At 34.6% G+C, this 11,852-nt stretch overlaps 1 long non-coding RNA gene across 1 annotated transcript in view; it reads left to right on the forward strand.

The window, feature by feature from the left end:
- Positions 1–10,803, forward strand: part of LOC112678644 (uncharacterized) — a 43,155-nt gene extending 32,352 nt beyond the window's left edge. Inside the window, exons 4-5 of the long non-coding RNA XR_003147727.3 lie at positions 6,632–6,676; positions 10,686–10,803. This is a non-coding gene — a long non-coding RNA (uncharacterized LOC112678644). The remainder of the gene's footprint in view (positions 1–6,631; positions 6,677–10,685) is intronic.
- The last annotated feature ends 1,049 nt before the right edge of the window (positions 10,804–11,852 follow it).

Consider the following 11,852-nt stretch of genomic DNA (forward strand, 5'->3'; position numbering starts at 1 on the left):
TAACAGCTATTTGTAAAGTATTTAACTAGCTCCATAATAGTGTAAGAACAATAATGAATAATGAATCCCATATTCTGTATCATTCCCAGGGCCTTGGTTTATTTTTAATAAAAAAAAAATTGAACACAAAATCAATAAAGATGAACTAGAAATGTTGATGAAAACCTAATATAGGAGGCAAATTTTATGTCAAAATTTGAAAGAAATAATTGTAAAAGGCAAAAGGGAAGATCCCTAGATGAAAGAAAAAATACTATGTTTATTTTAGGATAAAAAGCTATGAGTTTTGTCCCTTGGGGGGAAAAGGAATATGTCATAAAGAGAAAAAAATGTTTTGAGGTAGATGAGGATATCAGAATACAGAAATCTATGAAATTCAGGCTGAGAAATTTTGCCTCTTCTGGTGGACATCAATAACATGAGCTAATGGCATAGCATTTTTATCATGAGGGCTGAAGTGGCCCAGAACTGAGAAGCCCACTCCAGGAATCCTATTAGAAAGCTCAAGATAGAGAGAGGTAGGAATCTCTTAGGAGCAAAGCCAGGGATGATGTGCTAAGACATAACGTGCAGAAATATGAATCCAGATAAAGGATACTAAATCTCTATGATTTGAACCATTTTTAATAACCACCATTTACTTAGCCAGATATAGTGCCAAGCACTTTATATACATTTTCTCATGAAACTTTATACAGTGGGTGTTATTTTTTCTTGTGCAGATAAAGAAACTGACACCTACAAGTTAAATAATTTACCCAAGTTTGCATACTTAGAATTAAAACATCTTGCATTTAAACACCATTCTCCATGACTTCAACTGTTTTGCTAAGAACAAGTATGGATACAGCCAGGAGGCACTTGAATCAATCCTAGGAAGTAAGCTACAAGCTGAGGATCACTACATTTCCTGTACCTAAAGCTTGACTTTGTTCTGATGTGTATGAAGTTATAGGTGGAAATTTAAATGGACAAGCTGAAAAAATAAAAAGATAGGTAAGTGGTAGCCACGTAGGAATAAAAAACTGCAAATTCTGAATATAGACAAGAGTCCTGTGTGCAAACATATACATACAACTTGACCAAAGTCTGTCAAAAGCCAAGTAAAACCTACTCTCTTATTTATGTAAGTTATATTCCAAATGGCATGAATTTCAATTTTCCATCTTTAATGAAATGGAGTTGAGAATTCTTCTTTATATACATAAAAACAAAAAGGAAGAGAAGAGAAGTATGTGTTTTGAATGTCAAGCAACCGCAAAAGGTGACCTGGAACTCCCAGGACCCTTAGGAAGCAGCATAGGGTGATGCTTGGAAGGATAGACCCTGGAGCTGGTTTGCAGGTGTTTGAGTCCTAGCTCTGCCACACTCTAGCTACAGCCAAGTACTCAGTCTCTCTGCAAATCCTTGTTCTCATATGGAAAATGGGACTAGTAATTGTTATGAGGATTATTTATACTTTTTATAAATTATAAAATTTATAATTTTTATTATTTTATTTGCAAAATGCTTAAAAGAATACTTAGCACATGGTAAAGCACTTAGTAAAATGTTTTATAGTTAAGTACTTGACACTTTTGAAAATTTACTATAGGCATGGATCAAGTCAAAGGTCATCTCCTGGGCCACCCAGGTGGTTCAGCAGTTTAATGCCCCTTCAGCCCAGGGCATTATTCTGGAGACCCGGAATCGAGTCCCATGTCAGGCTCCCTGAATGGAGCCTGCTTCTCCCTCTGCCTGTGTCTCTGCCTTTCTCTCTCTCTCTCTCTCTCCATCTATCTCTCTCTCTCTCTCTACTCTCTGTGTCTCTCATGAATAAATAAATAAAATCTTTTTTTAAAAAAAAAAAGGTCTTCTCCTTTATGAGACTGTTTTTCAATAATTCATGTATTCTTTTGTGAGACTGCTTTCAGTGATTCAATTAATAAGCATTGTTTTTTGAATGCCTGATAGATTCAAAGTAGTGCCCTCAGTCTAAGATTAAGATGGTGAACAGAACTGACATTAAACATAACTTCATGGACATTTATTGTTCTAATCCTCTAACACCTTACATTCTATTCTAATCTATTAGAGGATTCTCCATGTTTTGAAAACATTTGTTAAATGTTATTTACATAATAATTTTCCTTACTTGTCTATAAATTCTTCGAGAGTCTGAAATGTATACTTCTTTGCATTTAAGTTTAAATAAAGAATAGATACTCAAGAATGCAGTTAAATTAGGGAGAAAGAGAGAGAGAGAGAGAGGAAATGAGGGAGAGAGGAGCCAGCAAAGTAGGATGGGCAGCAGCACTAATCCTGTATTCCAACTATTTGAGCCCAAACCTGGGCTACTACCTAGTAGCTATATGACATTAGGTAGGATACTTAACTTCCCCCTTGCCACTGCCATCAGCTATTAATGAGGATGATAATAATAGTACTGGCTTTGATGAGATTTTCTATGAGACTGAAAGAACTAATGATTTGAAAGCATCTAGCATAATATATGGCATATAATAATCACAACATTTAATATATTATAAACTAATGAGTAAAATGAACTTTAGAGAAAACATTCTCTAAAGATGCTGCTATGATTCAACATGTGTAGAAAGTGTCAAACTTCCTTGATGTATGTGTGTGTGTGTGTGTGTGTGTGTGCATCTATGCATATACACAGTTGGTATTTGTAAGATTTCAAAGTCTTATAATTTTTATATGAGCAAATAAAAATGATTCCAAAAGACTCAGTCTAACTTACTACATACCATTTTAATGCCATGAACAAAAGGATTGCAATGCTGGATCTCTGCCATACTGTTATACAGACCAATTGCAGCAAAGTCAATGAATCAAATGCAATTTAGTCTGGCTCAACCAGATCCAGCTGGAGGCTGTTTCTGCACATGAAGCAGAAAAAAACATTATAGACTGTAATTTCTGCTCAGATCAGTCAGTCTCAGTCATTCTAGTTGGCAGGCAATTGGTCTGACTTAAATGATTCTGCGTGAATGATTCTGTAATGGTGGAAAAAGCACAACCTTTAACCTGTAATAAAGTAGACTGGGTACATTCTTCTTAACTCAAAAGAGGGTGATCACTAGGCATTTCGGCTGTAGTATCACCTTCTGTATATCTACCTAAGAAACTTTATTTGGTTATGTAGAAAATTACAAGATCATATTATTGACTTTTGAATGTAGTGCCTTAATTGGATAAGTCTTTTAAGTGTCCTAGATGAGTATATTTTGCAAATGGGGATAATGTTAACATTTAGTGTGTGACCAGAGGACTGGCTATGGAAGAATGTAAAATAAATAAATTTTGGCCTTACATCTACATTCTTGCAATATGACATTGCAAGTTCTACCATTAGAAGATAGGGAGTGTGTAATCCACATCTTGAATCTGAGCTGGCTGTGTGGCTCACTGCATTGGATTATGATGCAAGAAGAGCCTTTAAAATTTTTTGTGCATTGAATCTTGCTCTTTTGCTGTATCTGGAACTCCACGATCACCACAGAAGCTAGCCTGCTTGGTGAGTGAAAGGAAGAGAATTTAGGTATCCATTCAATGGTAAGCCAGCCTGCAGCCATGGAACAGTCAATTGCCAGACTGATAGTAAATGAGGCCAATGCTGTCAACTAAATGTAGGTACATGACTGAAGCCAGATGAGACCAGCAGATTACCATTCAGTTAATCCAAGCCCAGTTGTTAATCTACAGAATTATAAATTAATAAATAGCTGTGACAAGCCACTAAGTTTAGGGATGACTTATTATATACCAACTGGTACAATGAAGAAGGGAGACATAGTGCCAGGGCCTATTCTTGGATCCCACATGTTTTTATGGACAAGCTGACTCAATTCTAAGCCCGTGTATGTGGCAGACCTAGAGTTTTTCATCCATATATTCTTTACTTCACAAATGAGTATAACAAGAGCAGGCTGGAGGTTACTCAACACTCCGATCTGAGAAACTTAGGAAGGCCAAAGCAAAGAATAAAGTTGGTGAATAACACTTATGAAATTTAAAGAAGCCTAGTTCATCACAGTAAATGAGAGAATCAGATCAGGGAAGACTTAACTTGACATTTAAATGTTCAGTTTAACTAGAAATTAGTGAGTTAGAAGACAGCGTGTGGCTTGAGCACTTTTCTAAAATTAAGGATGTTGTTAATATTTTAAATGGAGCTTAGGTAATAAAGCGCTTCTGTTGAGATTTCTCGACAGTGGCAGTGGACAATGACTTTGAACTGAGATCCAGATAAAATATAGTAAGAGGGTCTATTTCTGGATTATTTGATGGGACAGCTTGGTGTTCCTGTTGCTCTCTTCTCAGTACTCACTTTCTTACATCTGCATCACTGCCCTTGTCTGGTTAAACCATTTCTTGATAGTTTCTGCTGACTAGACCCCAGGCCCAGAGTTTATGCAAGACTCTGGGCTCACCATGGCCTACTGAGCAATCAGATGGGCACCTTCATATCCATTATGTCTGTTTCCCACAGTAAGAGAAGAGATGTTAATTAATTTTGTGGCTTTTAAAGTCTGTATTATTTTGGACTATTATGTGGCAGCATCTAGTAGAAAGCAGGTGGACCCTAGAGCCAAGGTTCACATCTGGGTCCACACTCAATACGTGACCAGCCTTGAGAAACTCACCAAAACATTGTGATTTTCTTTCTTCTTTTGTAAATAGTTATAACACTTGTTTTAACAAGTTAGTGGAACTGTTGTAAGAACAAAATAGTATCCATACAAAACACACACACACATATGCATAATGTTATTTTAGGATTTCAATAAATATTAATTATGATTATTACTGTCCTTTGATAGTCCTAAAACTCCAGAAGTCTGAGCTAAGATGGTAGGACAAATTTTATTTAATACTCTATGTCTTTAGCTATGTATTTGAGTCCTCGAATTCAGGATGAAATAGATCTGTGTGAAGAAAGTGAAGAGAGTCTGAATGAGTATTTACCTTGTTATTGGCTGATGCAGAGAGATTTTCACATACAGATAGAAAGTCAGGAGTGGGGGATGGGTGGTGAAGATTTTACTCTGAAATAGAGAACAAATTCTGTTTCTTTCAAATTGCTTGCCATTTCTATTTAGGTGATTCATTGTATAAACAACCCAAGTCCCTGATTATCCTATAAAGGAAAGATTGTCTGTAGGTGTTTCCAACAATGGAATTACAATGCAGCTACGTTACCCAACTGGTAATAACAAGTATCTACAAAGCCAAACCAGTGCGTTGTCTTTCTCGGCTACCAATTGATGCCAATGAAGACAACATCTCTGAGAGAGAGAAATAATATTTTGTAAGAACAAATAATTATTTTACTTTTTTTTTCTCTTTGAAAATGCCAACGTTCTATTCCTTCAAGGACCTCTTCCTCTTCTGTGTAAATGCATTTTGGTGGGTGATTTTGACTTTGAATATATTTCAAAACATATTTCATCATTTTCATGCCTCTGATATCACATTTTATGCAATGTCTAGAAGAACACCTGTTGTATTAATTTACTTCATAGATAGGTGTTGGCTGGGTGATGTGTAACAACTATGGGGCCATAGACCAGCGATGTGGAGCAAAGTGAATGGTATAGTCCCTGACCTTGTAGGATCTATGCTTTCATTGCTATTTAGGCTTGGCCTGTGCCACTCTCACTCGCCCCCTTCCCAGGGATTTCTCTTTTCCCTGTAGCATTTCACATGGGAAAACCAGCTCAATTCTCCAGTACCTATAGGTACCTCTAAGTACTTTCCATAAATTATTTTATTTAATCTTCTTTGCAACTTCATAAGGTTCATTCTATAATGATCCCAATTTACAGATAAAAATACTGAACTGTATGTGGTAGAAGCAACATTAAAACCCAGGTTTATTTGACTCCAGTGTCTGTAATATACATTACTTGGTATTACCTTTAGTCTGTACTATAAATAAGCTACCTTCTAAAAGTAGATTTTAAGGTCGCTGAAAGCAAGCAATGTAATTTTCATCTATATTAATTGATCTGCTTTATGTACATTATATCGATTAATTCTATTTATGAAGCAGACATTTTAACTCCACCATAGAAATGAGGAAACTAAGGATCAGCTTGATTAAGAAACATGTCCAAGTTCACTCAGCTAATTAATGGTAAAATTAGCATTCAAATCAATGTCTCAAATCTAAAATCCATGTTTCTAAGCTGCTTCTTTAAGATTTGAGGAATTTATTACAAATTTTAAAGACAGATTATGGAGATAAACACAATTCTTCAACAGCAAGAATTTCAGAACAAGGATGACATTAAGGTCATATGAATAGACAGGGAAGAAATACAAGGAATTCTGATCCTCCTGCTAGTATCTCATTATAGTAACATTTATTAGTGAATGCTCATAATTAACTTTCCCTTCTTCTGCTTAAAAATGAGGATAGAAATTTAGAAAGACAGGAAAGTAAGGCATATTTTTATGTAATCAGAATGAAAACTATTGGATTGTAGTGTAGAGAATATGAATTTAGGTTTTTCTCACACATTAAGCATGATAATAATTCCAGATAAACCATAGAGTAAAATGTAACTTTTTTAAAAAATGCCTTACAATATTGAGCTTTTTTGGTTCTGTTTCTCTAAAGGAAGCTGTGGTCTGATGGACAGGGTCCTGGCCTTGAACTCAGAAGGTAAGAGTCAGTGCCCTAGGTTTAGCACATTTTACTTCTGCAAAATTTGGTAAATTGCTTAAAGTCTTGAAGTTGCTGTCATATTAGTCAGATTAGAATAATATCAGGGTGTCTAAAAAATGCAATATTAAAAACTGTGAACATGTACTCATGAGCATACACACACACACAAATACACACATGACTCAGAGTCACTGCCAGTTTCTATAGTACCTTTGGAGTCCCTGACTTTATGTTTGGAGGATAAGCTTCTCAGATAATAATTTGTAACTGTCTAAGACTGTCTACATGAAACCAAAACAACTTACTGTATCAGTCAAGGTAATTAACTATCAATTAACGTGCAAATCAGTTAAATAAATTGCTCAGTATCAGGTAGTACAAACAACTTTAGTTGATTGACTGAATTACCAGCTTATTATATTATCTAGCAGAGTAATATATGTAGACCCCCTCCTAAGTGTATGGCCAACTCTGAGACTCTCAATAAAGCAAGATTTTAATGGTATTGATAATGATTCTACTGATTTCTCTATATTTTATAATCCCTCCAACTTAAAAATTATTCTCATATGTGTGACCTAATTTAACAGCTCAAAATATCCTACTATATATAAGTTATTTGCCTTTCTCTTGACACACATACACACATCCAATCTTTATTGAACAATGAAGACTAAAATTCACTCATTAGCTCTCAATTATTTAATCATATAATTTTATGATCTGATTAATCAGTTAAAGATCATGTAAATTAAGTGGTTTTTATTTATACTTAAATAGTTGTTTAATTAAAGGAACATTTACCTTGGGATACTTTTAAATAGTGAGTACATCCTAACAAAGTATGTTTCCATTTAATAAAGTTAAAATTTATACATAGATTTTGTACAACAAGACATGCCTGTTTTAGTCACTAGCTATAGCAAAAAAGTCCTGAACAAAATCTATTTCTCACATGCACAAGTCTGATATCAGTCAACTGTCTTTCCAGAGTAGTCACTCTGCGTATTTGTTGAGTTCTGCCATTTCAATAAACTGCTTCCATGTCCCTGTCAGAGAGGAATAGAGATTATGGAAGTGACTTACTTGTTCTAAAAAGCTTCAACTGGAAATAAAATGCGTGGATTTCACTTGCATCTCACTGGCTAGAACTAGTCATATGACCCTGCCTAACTGCAAGGAGGTCTGGAAGGAGAGAATAATCAGATATGAAAAATACTAGTAAATTTTATCACAGTTTCTTTGCAAACATTGAGATAATATTTCCTTTTTTAATATCATTTTTTCTACTGACTTCTCTACCTACAATAATTCAACATTGAAGTGAGGAATTTTCTTACTTTTTGCAATATGAAATAAAAGAATATTTGACAAGCTTCATGCTTTTACTTTTATCTACAAATTATACGTTTTAAACATAATGACAACACTTTAAAACACAGTTTGGTACACGTCGGTAATAGCTTTTAATGACTCAGAAAGAATATAATAATCTGCCATGATCAAAACTAATCTGCCATAAAGAGTACAGAAATATCAAACAGCTTATTCTGTGGAAACAAATCCAAATTAATTGCCTCATTTGTTACATCATATATAATATACACTTTAACAGTGCCATGATATCTAGCTTCTCAGAGAAATTTAGAAAAACATTATCAAATAAGATTTCATTGGAAAGAAGTAACATGTGTAACGATGCAACTCCTAATTTTCTGTGGGTTTTATTCTGGTGATGCAACAATTATTTATTGAATTATGGCACTCTAAGTATAACAAAAAGTGAAATAAAATAAAGCTTTCCATTACACTCCATTTCTTTGGGGAACCAGTGTGTGCATTCCCACATAGGCACACATTCTCTTTTTGTACAATATTTTTTAAAAGTCCATGTACTGTAGTTATCCTACATAAAATGATGAATGGAATAGCTCCTCATCAAAAGACAGCACAAACTGTCCATCTCTCCAGAATTTGTGGAAATTTAATCTACTTTGTCTAGTTTTTTTTTTTTCTTTTTTCTTCTCTCTCTCTTTCCCTCTCTTAAGTATATCCTTTGTCTCTGTGTGCTTGCAGCATTTATATTCTTGGGCTAGGTTTGGCTCCAGACTGTGGGTTAGGTTAGGTCTTCTGCACCTATGCACCTATGTTCTTACTCTGGAGCATTTCTGTGGCGATGCCCTTCCCCTGGCAGACTACAGGAGCACAAGAGCACAGCCAGTATAAAATGGAGCAAAACACTGGAATTGGGTTGTTCCCAAGATAAAGTACAAAACAGACATTACATTACCTGGTGTGTTTGATTTGTAGATTGTGGGTAAAATAGGAATGCATAAGCAAGCTAAAGAAGAAGGAGAGGAGGAAGTAGAGAAGCATATAAAAAAGAAAGAAAAAGAAGAGGAAGAAGGAGGAAAAGGAGAAGAAATAGAAATTATTAACTACAGATAATAAGAAAGGAATTTATATAGTTATATATATATGCATACACATACAGACAGACATATATAAAACTGTATCTGAAAAATGATGAGGGTGGAGGAGAAAACTTTTGAAGAGAATATATGAAAACTAACTCCTTGCCTTTCATGATAGAAAGCTAATCTCTATTTAAAATAGAATGCCTTCAGACAGAACATGGAAGACTCCTAACTCTGGGAAACGAACTAGGGGTGGTGGAAGGGGAGGAGGGTGGGGAGTGGGGGTGACTGGGTGGCGGGCACTGAGGTGGGCACTTGATGGGATGAGCACTGGGTGTTATTCTGTATGTTGGCAAATTGAATACCAATAAAAAATAAATTTATTATTTAAAAAAATATAAAAAATAAAATAAATAAAATAAATAAAATAGAATGCCTTCAAAAGTTTGGAGTGTTTCCAGAAACAAGTCAAAATTGAAGTCAAATGTAAAGGACTGAAATGAGAATGACATTAGAACTCTTAAAAGTAACAACAAGGCTGGAAGATAATTTATATGATTTTAAACACCAGCATATTAATAGATATACTATTTATAAATATGGAGTCAAACACCAAAAGAAACAGTTAAATGATTTGAAAATGAATTTTGGGGAGAAGCAATATTCAGAAATGGGGAGGACTGAGGGAAGAAAATGCATGCTGTTTGGAGTTACATGCCTTGCAGTAGTACATACTATATTCATGCAGTAGTTCCTGAAATTTAATTAAGTAATATAGATAAAGTATTTTGATAAATTTAATTTAATTACCCTTTACAATTTGCACTCAGACCAGTGGATATTTGGTTCAATAATATTATTCAAGGCAGAATACATGAAGTACCATAAGATTTTTACAGATTAATATTCAATTGTTTGATAACTTGGGCCTAAATATGGATCCAAGACTGGATATCTAAAATATCTTGTTCCCATGTCTCATTCTCTCTTTCTCTGTTACTGTATTATAATCATAATGGAAAAAAAAAGTGTTCATTTCATACCACCTATGAATAAGTAGACATCATAGAAAATATCTAAAAAGTGTTATGTTAGTTGTTACCCCTCAATTATTACTTCCCCTGTATTGGATTTGCTGGCCAATTATGAGGAATTTTACTAGAATCGAACTTAAAATGCATCTGCTTCATAGTATTTATACTTCACAAAGCAATGACTGGCTTCCTGTTTGTCTCTTAAGAGTTGGCCACAAGTTAATTATCTGGGCAAGTTTTTAAAAGATGGAGAACAGTTGGTGGGCTTTGCTTTCAAATGCCATTCTTTTAAGTATTACAGAAATATTTTCTCTAGAAAATTAACTACAAAACACCCAACCAAGAGATCTATTACAAATTAGTTTTCTCTCTAATATCTTTGCAAGTCTAAGATGGAAAGAACACTAAACTTGGAGTCTGAAGACCCAACATCGTCCCTAACAACTGTCAATTTAGCCAAGAACTTAATCTCCAATTGGCTTTGTTTTCTCATGTAGACGATGAACATTATGTCATCTACTCAATAAATACATATTGTATGTTTACTGTTTTCAGGTGCTCTGTATGCACGGAGGACCCAAGATTGAAGAGAACAGTAATGGTCTGTGCTATGAGACAAAAATAATATTAACTAACAGCATTACTGTGAGAATAAAAACAAGATCATGAATGCAAGCATTTTTAAGAGTGTAATGCCTTACAGAAAATGAGTTTTATTACTTTTATTTAATATGACACAATGAGGATTCGTAAAATGTCAAAAGGCAATAAGGATTTACTCAATAGTATAAATACATCCTCTCAAATTGATCTTACTTCCAGCTTTTAAACATGCACAAGTCTCTTCCATCCATATAGTTCAAATGTTCCTTTGGACAGAGCTTTTTCTCTACCTTCTTTTTCAAAACAAAATTCTAAAAGACTGGTCTGTTTCTCCAGTGAACACTTCCTCACTGTCAGCTTTATTGTTAACTTTTTCTGATCTGGCTCCAATTCTTATAGCAACAAACTAAGGTCACAAGTGATCTCCCGATTGGTACATCTAATGGATATTTTCAGTGTTCTTTTTTATAGTCTCAGTAGCTATTAACAGTATAGACACACTCTGCACAAGACTTTGCCCTGTGGCCCCTTGCTCCTTTTACTCTCCCAGATTGCTCAAGTCTCCTCTGTTGATTCCTCATTCTCTACCCAAACACTAAATTTGGTAGGTCACCAGTCAGGCCTGGACTTTCTTCTCTTCTCACTCTATAATTTTCCCCTGGGTGATCTAATGTGTTCCATCCACCACTGTATGGCAGTAACTCACAAAGTTATATCTCTAGTCCAGAACTATCCTCTGAGTCCCAAGTCTTTTTATCCAATCACCTATCTGGCATTTCATGTCAGATGTCCTCTTGTTTTTTGTTTATATATCTCAAGTTTTTATTTAAATTCTAGTTAGTTAACATACAGTGTAATATTAGTTTCAGGTGTAGAATTTTTGGTGATTTGTCACTTTTGTATAATACCCAGTGCTCATCACAAGCATCCTCCTTTTAATATCCATCACCCATTTGACCTATATTCCCCATCAGCTCACCTCCAGCAACACTCAGTTTGTTCTCTATAGTTCAGAATATGTATTATGGCTTGCCTCTCTCTCTTTTTATTTTCCCTTGTATTAGTCTGTTTCATTTCTTAAATTCCATATATGATTAAAATCATATGGTATTTGTCTTT

Source organism: Canis lupus, chromosome 29 (assembly GCF_003254725.2).
Source record: "Canis lupus dingo isolate Sandy chromosome 29, ASM325472v2, whole genome shotgun sequence".
In the NCBI taxonomy this organism is placed as follows: domain Eukaryota; kingdom Metazoa; phylum Chordata; class Mammalia; order Carnivora; family Canidae; genus Canis; species Canis lupus.